Source organism: Thermobia domestica, chromosome 2 (assembly GCF_964235325.1).
Source record: "Thermobia domestica chromosome 2, izTheDome1.hap1.1, whole genome shotgun sequence".
Classification (NCBI taxonomy): domain Eukaryota; kingdom Metazoa; phylum Arthropoda; class Insecta; order Zygentoma; family Lepismatidae; genus Thermobia; species Thermobia domestica.
In genome coordinates this window covers 239,488,391-239,502,234 of record NC_137455.1, presented here as the reverse complement: position 1 = coordinate 239,502,234, position 13,844 = coordinate 239,488,391, and the positions used below count along the sequence as shown (strand labels likewise).

Genomic DNA, 13,844 nt, shown 5'->3' with positions numbered 1-13,844 from the left:
CGCAGCAAGGCAAAGAAGTCTTTCATCGTATATTTTATATATATTTAAAACATTGCTTTGTGGTGAGAACATTTCAGTGAGCAGCGAAGCTTCTCAGTGTTTCTCCCTAACTTATTAATATGCAAAAACTGTTTTGTGGTCATTTGGAACTAAATTATATGTATTCTCCAATCATTTATGGAAATATTGAGCACATCAGGTGCAGAAACGACTGAATGCCACCAGCTACATGGCTTTTGCAGCTCGTTATCTAATTGTTCCCACAATCGACTTATCGCTATTTCTTGTGCGTCGTGGCCAGTGGACTAACATTCACGTTAACTCTTTTATGTTGTATTTGAATGTACCCTCATGCGCAAAAAATATTGCCCGTATACTGTAACTCAAGATTTTTCCGCAATTATTCCATTTTCCTTATGTTTATGGGTAAAATTCTGTTATTAGTAAGTGGAGATAATAGAAAGCGATCCATCTAAGGTGATATTTCCAAAAAACATAATAAAATAATAAAAAATATAAGCCAAAAACAAAATTATGTTCGGTTTTGTGTATACTGGCAATAATGTTTTCGAGTGATTTTTTGCAGTAGCATAGCACGATTGCAGAGGGAATAACGGGATTGATAGGGGAGAGTTGAATCAAGGAACTGGAAAGTGGAGTAAAATATTGCATTTATTGGATTAAATCTAGGGTGAAAATTGTCTGCCAAATATAAATTTGCTTCTGTAAACAAGATGTTATACGGAAATATAGAAACAAAGAGAAAAACTGTTGTCTTCAGTTTGGAAGTGACATGCTCTATAGCCATGAGCTATTTGTTAAGAAAAGGACAGGCATCAAAGGATAGTCTGTGTGGTCAAGTGGGTAGAGTGGCGGACTGGTAATTCTTATATTGTTTTGAGTCCAGATCGAATCCCATCCGATCCCATCCATTTTTTCTTTACAAAACATTGTAGAGACTATGTAATTTTTATGTTAATAAGAACCGAAACAATATAATAATGAAATAACTTTTTTGTTTTTTTCTGATGACGTATTTATTCAGAATGAGCTTCCTATTAGTAATAGCGACCCTTTTCAGTTTATGGTATGATATGCTTAATCATCCCCCCCCCCCCCGTTTTTGCACAGCAGAAGTAAGTTTAAGTCACTGCGAGTGTTCTGTGATTCATAAATAGAAAAAAAAAAACATGCGCGACCTGCAGCCTTACACACAGCGTGACGAACACAGACACAGCGATAGCTCGTTGTCATGAAAAAAAAAGCTGATGTTAAGTTACTGTTGTAGTGTTTCTGTGTGTGTGTTTCTTTTAGAGTATTGACTCGCTCTCTCTCTCTCTCTCTCCTTTTCTTTCATATCCACAATTGCAACAATTGCAATCATAAGTCTGTGTAAGAAATAAAGAATGGTTTCTTGAAACAAAGGTAAATTTTACAGCTCTATTTGTCAGGAACACGAATGCTTCCAAAAGATGCCATGGATATTAACTATATTCATACTATTCTCTCGAATTATATAGTAGCGTGAAAAAACGTAATAAAATGATGTAATATGCATAAGCTTTTTTTAGCGTGACAACACATTAAACATAACAAATTAAATTTTTGGAACTACAAATTATCACATTACTTGTCGATGTAGGCCTATTCGTTTTCACATTCGAGCGACGAAAGAAGAAAGTGTGATGATAGTTATAAAAACCGAATACCAGCTTTCAATGAATTCAAGTTGCATGGCTCCTACATATCAAAAAAATGATTTTTCGACGTCTGTCCATCTATTCGTCTCTCGGTTCGTCACGCTTTTACATGCACTCAAATAGAGGCCATACTGTTCAACGTATATGGACCGAATTCTAGACATAACGTTTTAATAACATACTATCTTTCGAATTTTATATCCTTCGACACCTGAAAGTAAAGGTGATTTACTGAAAGATTAAAATTTAAAATAATTTAATTTTCTCAAGGAAAAAAAAGGCTGTGACGATTTTATTTATTTTTTTATAAATATATATTTTATTATCAAATCTCCACTATATATGAATAGTTTTTCTGAAAAAATATATATGGTGTAATTTACTGTATGGTATGCGTTCTTTTTGCACAATTTTCTAAACCACATTTCATAAATAAACGTATCATTAATAACCTAATAATATGACAACTCGTTCGAAGGAATACTTGTAGGGGAGCTTTCCCCCGATGGTTTTTCCATTAACGCCTCAGGCAATTTTGTTCATAATTTCGTAAAGAAGTGATTCATTAACACACTAACATACAGCATAAACCGTTTATTCCGATAACATACAAAAGAAGTGGTTTTCTCAAGGGTTGATTTTTTTTGACAATTTTTTCAGTAATAACAGGCAAATTTGTTTTAATTTCAGTAAAAAATATTTTCTGTAGTAATCTTACAATATGGTATAACTCGCTTGTTCCGAAAAGAAAAATCCAAAAGAGAGAGAGAGTTTACTTTGACAGTGAAATTTTCCCCGACGATTTGCTTAAAAATTACTCGATATACTGTCAAAATTACAGATAGAATAGTTTACTTTGGGGGTAAGCTTTTCCCGATAACCTTCCTAAAAACAACTCAGGAGATGTTTGTCGTTCATATTTTATAAATACATGTTACATAAATAACCTAGCTATACGGTATAATTCCCTCATCCGGAAAACCTAGAAGTGGTATATTACTTTTGACAGTAAGTTTTACCCTGCGATTTTCTCAAGAACGACTCAGGCGATTGTGTTCGTGTTTCATAAATAAATGTTTTATGAAAACACTAACAATATAGCATAGCTCGTTTGTACTGAAAAGATCCACAAGGGATAATTTATTCTTGGGGGTGACTTTTTTCATGATTTTCTCAGAAATTACTCAGACGCTTTTGCTTATAGTTCACATACAATTATATCCTTAATAATTCTAATATATGGATCAAGTTATTTCTAACGGAAATATGACCAATGGGTACTTTACTTTTGGACCTGAAGTTTCTTCTAGCAAAGTTTTCCAAAACTTTATTTTATTCGCATTTTCCAAATAAATGTTTCAGTAATAGCTGCAGCCTAACACGAGCCAGTTTAAGAAATTCGAGCAAGTTCAGTGCGTTTGTCTGTATCCTCTCTTAAATATATTTTTTAATGTAACATGTAATCACAATTTTCATAACAAAATTGAAACTTCTTTTTAAATTTGGCTTGTTGTGGCCAAATGGTTCAGGTGCTTTGGTTCTGGATTTGATTCCCGGTGAGAGATAGTGCATTTTCATCCAACGTTAAGGTATAGATGACACGTCGGTGCAATGAAAAAAGTGTTTAACTAAGCGTAACCAAGCTAATCAATGATACAAATAATAATAATAATAATACAATTTTACGAAATTATCGAGAGAAAAAAAACGTTATTAATATTAGGTACGTGCGACTGAAGTGTTCAACCGATAATTATCAATTCCAAATGCAAAAAGTGAAAAATACAATACCAGGTCAATCAGTGGTCTCTAGGTAAAGTTATCCTACTAAGAAGTGATTGATATACCAAAAAATGTTATAATCGCTGGGAAACATGATAGAAGAACACAGTGGGTGAGAGAGAGGCTCCTTACCCTTCAATTTAGAAATAAGGTTGGCGAGAATTTTATTTAAAACAATAATAATACTGCAAATCACACATACTCTGCACTTTTGTTTGAGGACGAGTATTGAAGTTCATATAAAGGTTTGCATTGAAATGAATTTTAAAATACAATACCTGTTGAACAGTGCTGTGGGCTTGCAGACAGGTTTGCAGTGCATTTCACGAGGTTCGATATTGTAACGATCTTAAAGAACTCCTGAGTCTTCCTCACTGTACACTATAAGTTACATTCGTGCTTAATTAAAACTATATTTGTTTAAATTTGAAACTGCAGATCGTTATCAGCAGCACCACGGGAAACAGTCTGCCAGTAATTCTTTGTCCGCCTTTTTTTAGCCCTATAAATGTCTTTGTTCATAAATTTCTCTGTGTATGGTTTGGATATACGTGGCATTAAATTTTGCCTTCTATGCCATATGTATCTAATTACATACACAACTATAGAACGAACACAACAAACTTGGAATATATTATTTGTGTATGGAAAATCACACACGCGGCACTGCACGGGAGAGCCGTGTGTGGGGAATTCCATACACGTGGCAGTCAACGTGTTAAGAAATGTATAGTAATAATAATAATAATAATAAAGAGAAAACGACACTGTCATTTACATGATTTATAAACATAAGTTAACATTTATTAACGCATGTAAGTGCAATGGACTTACGTTATTTCTATCTCTCCCTCTCTCACTCACTCTCTGAACGCAACAGCCCATATTGTGCCAAGCCGTAGAAGAGAAATGGTGGCACTCACGACTTTGGAGTGGTGTGTGGTCAGCACGTCGGGCCCTTTTGTTGTTAGTCCTAGCTTTCTAGACCGGATGCAGTTTTTCCCGGTAGAAAATACAAGAAAATAGGCTTTTCTATTACCATTAAAGTAAATAATTATACTCATTCCGTCAATGTGATACTTGTGTCTGCGTAACTGTATACAAACAGCTGATCCGTGAAAGAATCGTTGATAATAATAATAATAAAAAAAGAAATTCGACAAATATTCTTCTAAATAATAGGTAAAAGTTTGCGCCACACCGTTCACTTTGCTGGGCACACCGGTGTGCCGCGTTATACTGACTGTGGCACACTGGAATATACGGTATGGCTCTCTAATTTTCCCAACTATTTCAGCTACTTCCGTTGAAATGCATCTATAATAAGAGAGTGAATATAGTCGTCTTACACTTAGATTTAGAGATAAGATTCGCGAGAATGTTATAAAAATAATAATATTCAAAATTTTATAGAGTAGTTTGTTTTATTCCAGATTACATACTTCCTGCAATTGTTGGAGGTTGAAATTATTTGAAATGAAATCTTTAAGTTTTACGTCCCACGTTTATGCCGGCCGGCTAGGCTAAAAAGACGGTGATGATGAGAAATGAATGAAATGGTGGAATGAAGAAAGTGAAAGAAAACTGGAGATTTCTCGACGATACCCACGCACACGGCGTTCGTCCACCTCAAAGTTCACTTGGAAAATGCTAGGATGGAGCCAAGGACCCCATGCACCAGAGGTGAACGCTCTATCATTAAGCCACCGCGGCCCTCTGAAATTATTTATACGAGAGTACTTTATGAAAACATGATAACGAACACATTTGTTAAAAAGTACCGGGTTTTCGTAAAATATTGATTATACTTTCTCTCAAGCTTTCCAATGATATTTGGCTTGTAGGCTACTTGTAATCACCCAAGGGCAACCGGCCAGATTCACTCCTGGTTTACGTTCCTATGTTTGGAAAACCTAAGTCAATAATAATAATAATCTTAAATAAATTAAAAACTTTGGGCTTAGTGCATTGGCACAATTCACGAATTAAAAAGAATTTGTTTCCTTCTCATGTAAGTGTAGAAGGACTTAGTCCCTATTGCTTTCAATATACGATGAAAGTGTGAAACTGTCAAATGATAAGCTACATACAAGGCCCTAAGCAACCTTATATAGTATACGGTCTTCATTTCTACGTTGTCTAAGGAACACTTTTATTTCAGCACAGAAAAGAAAAAAATAGAAAATGCTCAGTTTTTATCTATGTAGAGAGTTTGTTTTCGTCTCTGTATGTATTAGACTTTCACACAGGCACTCACACAGAAGAAAGAAAAAAAAGAGAGAAGGGACAGCAACAGTCTTGTCTTTGTGAGACTACAACTCACGTAACATGTTAACTGACAATCTATCCTAGTTGAAAGACTAAAGGTCAAATCATTGTCAACGTTTTATAGCGTTGTATTGGTAGCCAATCAAAATACTAGATTCTAAGTTTTATGACTCTGCGTATAAAGTAAACCATTCGAAAAGTCATTATATCGGTGCAATGGCTGAGAAACAGAGCTCGGAAAGCAAAGTTCTTGTTTTAGTTCAAGAAGGTTATAGTGTAAAGCAAGCCGCTGAAATATGCGGGATTTCTCCACGAACTGCTCAATTTTGGGTTCAAGGGTATCGAGAGACAGGAGAAACTGAACGCCGTCCTGGAAGTGGGACAAAGCGTATTACCTCTCCTGAAGAAGATCAGACGCTTGTGAGGACTGCAGTAGAAAGACCACTCCTCACTTCCAGACAATTGAGACAAGCAGCACGTTTCCCTGCGTTTCGCGATATCGCGCGGAGGCGGCTGAGGGCTGCTAATTTCTTTGCGAGGAGGGCTGCAGTAAAATCAACTACTCCACACCTCCTTCTCTACAAACGGATTAAGTAGCACAAACTTAAGTTGAATAATTCCTGTGTTTTCATTTTAGAAAAGTTAACTCAAGGAGGGACAGATATAAGAAAGAGATGCACAGAATTGTCGAATATTAAATGTAGTTTTTATTAATGGAGTAGACACTGTAAATAGTTTATTGTTTGAAATATACTGGGAGTGACAGAGACATTACCTGATGAAAACCACGAAGTGATATGTTAATGGTCTTAGTTGCAAACTGTTCTAGAAGTGAAAAATTTAAGGCAATCTCTAAAACTCTGAAGTCACAGATCCAAATTAACTGACTGTTAAGTAAAACTGCTAAATCTGACTAGTATTGATTGATTAGTAGTACTGAGAAAAGTATATTTAGTGGAATCATTATCTTAATCTTCAATCCTAATATATAAAGTGACAAAGGCCTAAAGTATAATGAGAAAGTAAAATGTGATTTTTTTAAGGAAATAATTATACATATGCAGTGTTGAGTGTTGTGATTATTTTTCTAATCCGTTTTTTTTTTGTTTTGTTTAAATAGTATTTTAATAAATAAGCATAGTGTCGTTTAATCCAGTGTGTTTTTGTTGTGTGTATGAGCGATGTTTGTGTGCGTTGTGGTCTGAGTGAAGGTCTGATTGTCCGTGAGGTTTTCGAGACAAGACATCCGAACCTCTTGGTGCCTAATACTCATCTCATTATTAAGACCGGCAGAGAATTTAGAGATAATTTTGTGACCCCTTTTAGGAGATGTCCTTGAACGCTTTACCCAAGTAAGTCCAGGTATTCGCAACACACTCGTTCGCAGGACCATGGAGGACAGATCCCGGAAAATAGTTATATAAATAAATTGTACCCGAACAGCGACCCGATACTTAGGCGATTGCAGAAAATGGCGTCCGAATTACCAACCCGAATCGAATACTTATAAGATCAATACTCTAATACGGCATTTCTTTTTCAGCTTGAGGAATTGGAAAAATATAATAGTTATTTTTTCTTTCAGGTGATTCTAATCATATGCTTTAGTGATAGTTTATTTTATTTGAATTATACGTTTTAAGTTTATTTTTGTCCGAGATGGCACATCAGGAAGTAGATTTGGTTTCTAAGATAAATGCGCTTATGGAAGAGAAGGTTGTTAGATTACAAAAGAAAAATGAAGAGACCCGTGCTGAGAATAAAGAGAACTTAGCTAGATTACAACAAAAAATAGATAATAATAATAAGAATTTTGTCGAGTTAAAGAGGGAATTAGGTTAGAAATTAGACGCCGTTGAAAAAGAATGTCGCGAAAATAACGAAAGATTAGAGCAAAGTATTAGGACTGTAGAAGCCGAAAGTAAACGTACGAACGAAATACTTGAACAAAAATATGATGGCATAACACTTACGATTCACAACAAACTTGCTGAAGTTAGTCATAGTACTAAACAGGCAATCGAACTTGCCACACAGACTATCGATGAAATCAAGCAACACTGAAGAAACATGCCATTGTGTAGAACATATAAACAAAAGTGTGTAAAATCCAGAACCACTTAGAAGATTTGCACGAATACACACAATCCCTCAAAGGTTAGTTGGAATCAGCCCGAGATTTATGTCAGGTTAATAAGGAACGCTGCATTAGTTTACATATAGATACAGTCGATAAAATAGATGAGATGCACGGACGTGTCGAAGAAATTTCCGAACGCGTAGAAAGCAAGGAAAAACATTTAGATAGTATACGAAGAAGCAAAATTAATTGATTATTGAAAGTAAAAGCTGAATCTAATGCAGAATATCGTGCTGAAATACGGGCAATATATAAAAAATATAAAAGAAATAAGGCGTGATATGGTATAGCGTGCTCAGAGAATAGAAAGTACCGAAAGTAGAGCACAGGAATCTGAACTCTAAGTACAGACAGATATTCCTAGACAATTTAGAAATAGGCACTATAGTGATTCGGCTTATTCGGAATATAAGGACACCAGTAGTAGTGACAGTGCTAGTGATGATTCAGAAATCAAGGCCGTATAAAACTGAAGGCGAAAGCGAAATAAAAATGCTACTTTCACAAATCGTTAGGAAAAGAATACGAAATTAAAAGATGATGTCATGCTTAAAGAAATTCAGTGTTTTCGTAAGTTTCAGGGTGATCCTTCCAGCCAAACAATTCACAATTATATACCAAGGCTAGAGCTTACGGCTCAATTAACTAACCTTTCTGATAAAGCTTTGTTTAAGCTCATTCCACATTTGTTGCAAGGAGTTTCATTGAGCTGGTATAACATTAGGAAAGACGAATTTACTAATTATGAGCAAATTATGCAAGCACATATTGAAGCTTTTGCTGGAAAAGCTACAGTACAACATAGGCTATCAACCTGTAAGAGTACTAGGTTCGATCTCAAGATACATAATTCTGTACATGATTTTGCGCTTGATCAATTCAATAAACATCGTGAATTGACAACGCAATTGCCTTAATTTCTCATACAGACGTGATACAAATTTTGCCTAACAGATTCAAAACTCAACTTTTCCTTCATTCATGTAACAATATCAGGGAATTTTTGGCCGCAATTCGAAACTTTATATGCTCAACAAAGTCGTCGCGAGGAAAGATACAAGCAGGGTAATAATTATAATGGTAATCAAAATTCCAATTTCCAAGGAACCAACGAAATTTTTCGTATAATAAGAGTAACAATGAAAGATACCACGATCAGCGTGTAAATAACATGAGAATTGATGGGAATCAGAACCAAGGTCGTACGCGACATCACAATAGTAGAAACACCAGGAATCCATCCTCGCGATCACGTGATCAGAACAAAAATAACGAACGAAACAGAATTGTCATGCGAGTTAAAGACTCCTAACTCGAGTCCTGAACAGAACAACAATAATTCTGGGAATCGACCAAACGATAGTGGCAATAACGAAAGGGGAAATAATAACAATAGAAATAATAATAGGCAAAATCGTAGTAATAGGAATAACTCAAACCGATTAAATCCACGCAACGAACAGACTTCCGGCCACTCGGAAAACAATTAAATGGCGGTACTGTGGACCGGGTACCGGCCAGCACATACTATTCTACTGCAGGTCCAACTAAACATTTTCTGGTGTCTCATACTCATATTTGCAGTGTAAGTAATCCCGATTTGGCTAGAAGTGACTGTGAATCGGACACTGACTGCCTAGATTACTATATTAATGCGAAACCCAACCCTATTTCTGCTAAACTTAAATACTGCAATACTGAAGTTGAATGTCTAGCAGACACAGGCTCCGACACGTGTCTCATGTCTTTAGCGCTTTAGAAACGCATTAGTGCAGATGTCACGTCACACAAACTCTCTCCAGCTGACGATGTACTTTTAGTGGATTTCAGTGGGTCAACCAGGAGAAAAGTAAAAGGTTACACATTAGTCTCTATTCATATTGATAACATTTCTATTTATGTAAAAGTTCATGTTACAGAATCTCTTAATCAAGATCTTATTTTATGACTTGATGCACTTATTGCCTTAAGAAGCCACATTAATCTTTCGAACGGTACGATTTTTATGTAATATAATAATTTGAAAGCATTATTATTCTTTTACCAGAAAATTTTGACTTTCAGGAAATTTCCGAAGGTGAAGAGAGAGACACAATAGATTTTTCTGTTTCAGCTGCCACTTTTGTGAAACAATGTGCTACAGACGAACAGAACAGAGATGCTGTCAACCCCACATATAATTTAAACAATTCTCTTTTGTCACAATAGATATTTTCTCAAATTATCCAGGCCTTTGTAAAGACTTTGTTTACGAGATGGAGATGAAAACAAACAAGCCCCTGGTACGTACACAATATCACATCCCTCATTAGTATCTGCAAGATGTACGAGATGACATTCATAAGTTATTAGAATTACGATTAATTTGTCATTCAATTTCTGTTGACAGCAATCCTATCCTAGTAGTTCCCACGAAAAACGGGAAACCAAGGGTATGTGTTGATCTCCGTTTACCGAACCGGTTTGTGGAACATAGCCAAACGATATCTGAGGGCATACAAGACTTGTTATTAAAAGTAAAGTGTAAACCTTTTCTTAGTTCTTTGGACCGTATAAGTAGCTATAATCAAGCTTTGCTTACCCCTAAGTTCCAGGAATATACAGCATTCAATTTCGAAGATCAGCATTACCAATATCGAGTCACAAGTTTTGGCTACAAGAATGGTAGTAGTGAATTAAACAGTATGCTTCAAAAAGTATTGGAACCAGAGTTATATGCTAAGATCTTATGATATATCGACGATTTGGCTTGTTTTACAGATACCTTCGAAGAACACCTTACATTGCTGAGACAAATATTTAGAAAGTTTAGAGAACACAACCTTACCCTTAACATTGAAAAATATTTGTTTTGTACTAATTCAATATCTTTTTTTAGGTTTCTTGATTACTCCCGAAGGCAAAAACCATAGAAGCGGTTCGTAACTTACCATAGCCCACCAATATTAAATCTTTACGATCTGTAATTGGTCACGAAACTTTATTTATCAATTATCAGAAAAAAATGCAATCTCTTCTTCAGCTTCTCAAAAAAGGAAAATGGTGGCAATGGCTTGAATAACACGAACAGTCTTTTCAACAGATTCAAGGTGACATTTGTAAAGATGACTTTTGTCTCACCCTGATTTGAATTTGTCTTATTATTTAGAATCAGGTGCGTTCCACCTGGGAGTCAGTGCAGTCTTATATCAGTACAGTGATGGATAGAAAAAAGTTATCCAGTTCGCTAGTCGAACTCTAACACCTGCTGAATCTCGTTATAGTGTTAGTGAACTCGAATGCTTAGCAATTGTATTTGCGGTGCGAAAATGGCGTCAATTACTAATTGGTCACCATGTCATTTTTATTACAAATCACAAAAATCTTAGTTGGGTAGATAAGGCCAAGCCTTGGAACACTTGTCTTTCGAGATGGTCTTTGGAATTACAACAGCTTGATTACGAAATATGTTTCCAGAAAGGTTCCGAGAATCTTTGTGCAGATGTGCTTTCACATCTATTCCTTTCCAAAGAATTACCAACTAAACGTGTTCATCTTTACAGGTTATTCAAGTCAAAATCAAGAATATTTCAGCTGAAGAGCTACAGAACGCACAAACGGAAGATCCTGATTATTTCCCCATTGTCTCTTTTTTTAGCAGGCAGGAAACAGAAGAGGGAATTCACGCAATTGGGAAAAATTTTTCAAACTCGATAACGGTATTCTTTTGTATAGAGATTTATATTTTCCAGACTCATATAAAATTTGCCTTCCCAGGTCATTAGTGAAAAATGTTCTTACAGCTTACCATGATGATTTACATAACCGAGGAGTAGACAAAACACTTCGCATCATCTCAAGATCATTTTATTGGAGTAAAATGAGATCAGATGTGAAGAAACACTTAAAAGATTGTGTGAAGTGTATGCAATTTAAATCCGATCATCACCCACCAGCTCTTTTCTTGTCCACTATTCCTTATTCGGCACCTAGAGCTTTATTAGCCCTTGATTTTTCAGGTCCATGCCCATCAGGAAAATATGGTGCGCACTTTGCACAGGTTACCGTGGATGTGTTCACTCAATATTTTACAGCTTATCCTTTGAAGAACGCCACTTCTACATCAGTTATCAAGTGTTCATTTAATATACAGATGCTACATTTAGGTATTCTGGAAGCAGTGCTTACTGACAACGCTCCAGTGTTTCACAGCAAAAAGTTTTTATTTAAAATGCAGGAGTACACTATTAAAGTTCATCATACAACATTTTATCATCAAATTAGTAACTTCACGGAACACTAATATTTTTTTTATATCTACCCTTAGGTTATTATGTCGCCAGCCACATAACAAATGGCCCGAAAACCTGACGCAAGCAGTTCTATTACATAACTATTTCATCGTTGAAAGTCTGGGTGTTTCACCAGCAAGTTTGTATCTCAGCATTCATTTTTCTCGTCCCATTTTTAAGCATTTCGGTTTACAGGTATTTGAAGATTTCGATAAGGAAGATGGGATTAGTTGGTCGAATAAATTACTTATGGCGGATCACCGACGAAAAGTCATCACTGAAAAAGGAATGCACGGTGGAACGACAGCCAGCAACAACGACGACGTATAAGACAAGGAAGTTTAATTTTTCTAAAACAGCGTAACATTACTAGCCTATTAAAAGATGAAATCTCAGATTTTTTTTAGTTATACAGAGGACTACATTTATGTATTAAAATTATCAATGACCGTGTTCTTGAACTTGCCGACCTCTCTACAAGTGAATATTTGAGACTTCATTCCGAAGAGAGAACTAAATTATGGGAACCTACACCAGAAACACGTGAAATTTAGATGGCCCTGGCACGTCGCCAACTACGAGAAGATCTTATGCATGACCATAATCTGTCACCCGTTAATGAAATTCTAGAACTAATTTCTTTTTCCCCTAGTGGAGAAATCAACTTGCCCACGCCCGAAAACAATTGTGATAAGAATAATTCAAATCTTTTACAGGTCAACAACTTATCAACCTCCCGTTTGTTATCTCTTTATTTAGGAGATACTTCGTTACATTATTACTTCAATTCATCATATTGGAAGCCTACATGTGTTCCATTGATCGCACCTAACCTTATCGGTGGACTACAATTGCGAAGAAGTAATGCAGAGAGAAAAATTAAAACAGATGTTAAGCGAGGTTCACTTTATTTTCGGCGTTAAAGAAACTATGCATTTCTTTTAATCTTTCTTTCAACTGTTAGGTGATAAACATGTGTCAATTTTCCTTTCCTTTTGCTTTTAGACTACTACGTTCAGTGAAAAGTAGTTATCACGTTTTTCTTTTTTCTTTTCTTTGTTTTCATAAGACAGCCGCTAGGTTTAGGACCACCTTTGTTTATGTTTGCGAATAACGGATTCTTTGCTCACCCTCATACCTCATACATTCAGAAAAGTATTAACTAATTAATTCTACGGCCCTATCGAACTCGAAGGTTCAATGCCGCGTTTACAAAAGCTGTCCACTGACTTCTATCCTTAGAAAATTGGATCCAGTTTCTACTTTGAATTCCTATCTCTGCGAGATCCATCTTAATATTGTCCTCCCATCTGCGCCTTGATCTTCCTAATGGTCGTTTTCCGATTGGTCCTCAAGACTTTGAAAGCGATTCTACTTTCTTCTGGGTAAAGCGTATGAATTATGTAGTTCCTCGTTATGAAGTTTCCGCCATTCCCAATTTCCGTTCCTCTTAGATCCGAATATTTGTCTCAGGATCTTGTTCTCAAATACTGTCAGTCTATGTTCTTCCCTCAGAGTAAGCGTACCATGTTTCGAAACCATACTCAACGACAGGCATGATTATCATTTTATATATATTAAGCTTCAAATTCCTCGACAGAATTCGCGACAAGAGATTTTGAACTGAATAGTAACACGAATTCCCTGCTTTTAGTCGACATTTAATTTCTTCGTGAATATGAT

General features: G+C 35.7%; 1 protein-coding gene across 7 annotated transcripts in view; it reads right to left on the bottom strand.

The window, feature by feature from the left end:
• Positions 1-13,844, bottom strand: part of LOC145678409 (structural maintenance of chromosomes protein 5-like) — a 1,106,524-nt gene that overhangs the window by 439,101 nt on the left and 653,579 nt on the right. The window lies entirely within an intron of this gene.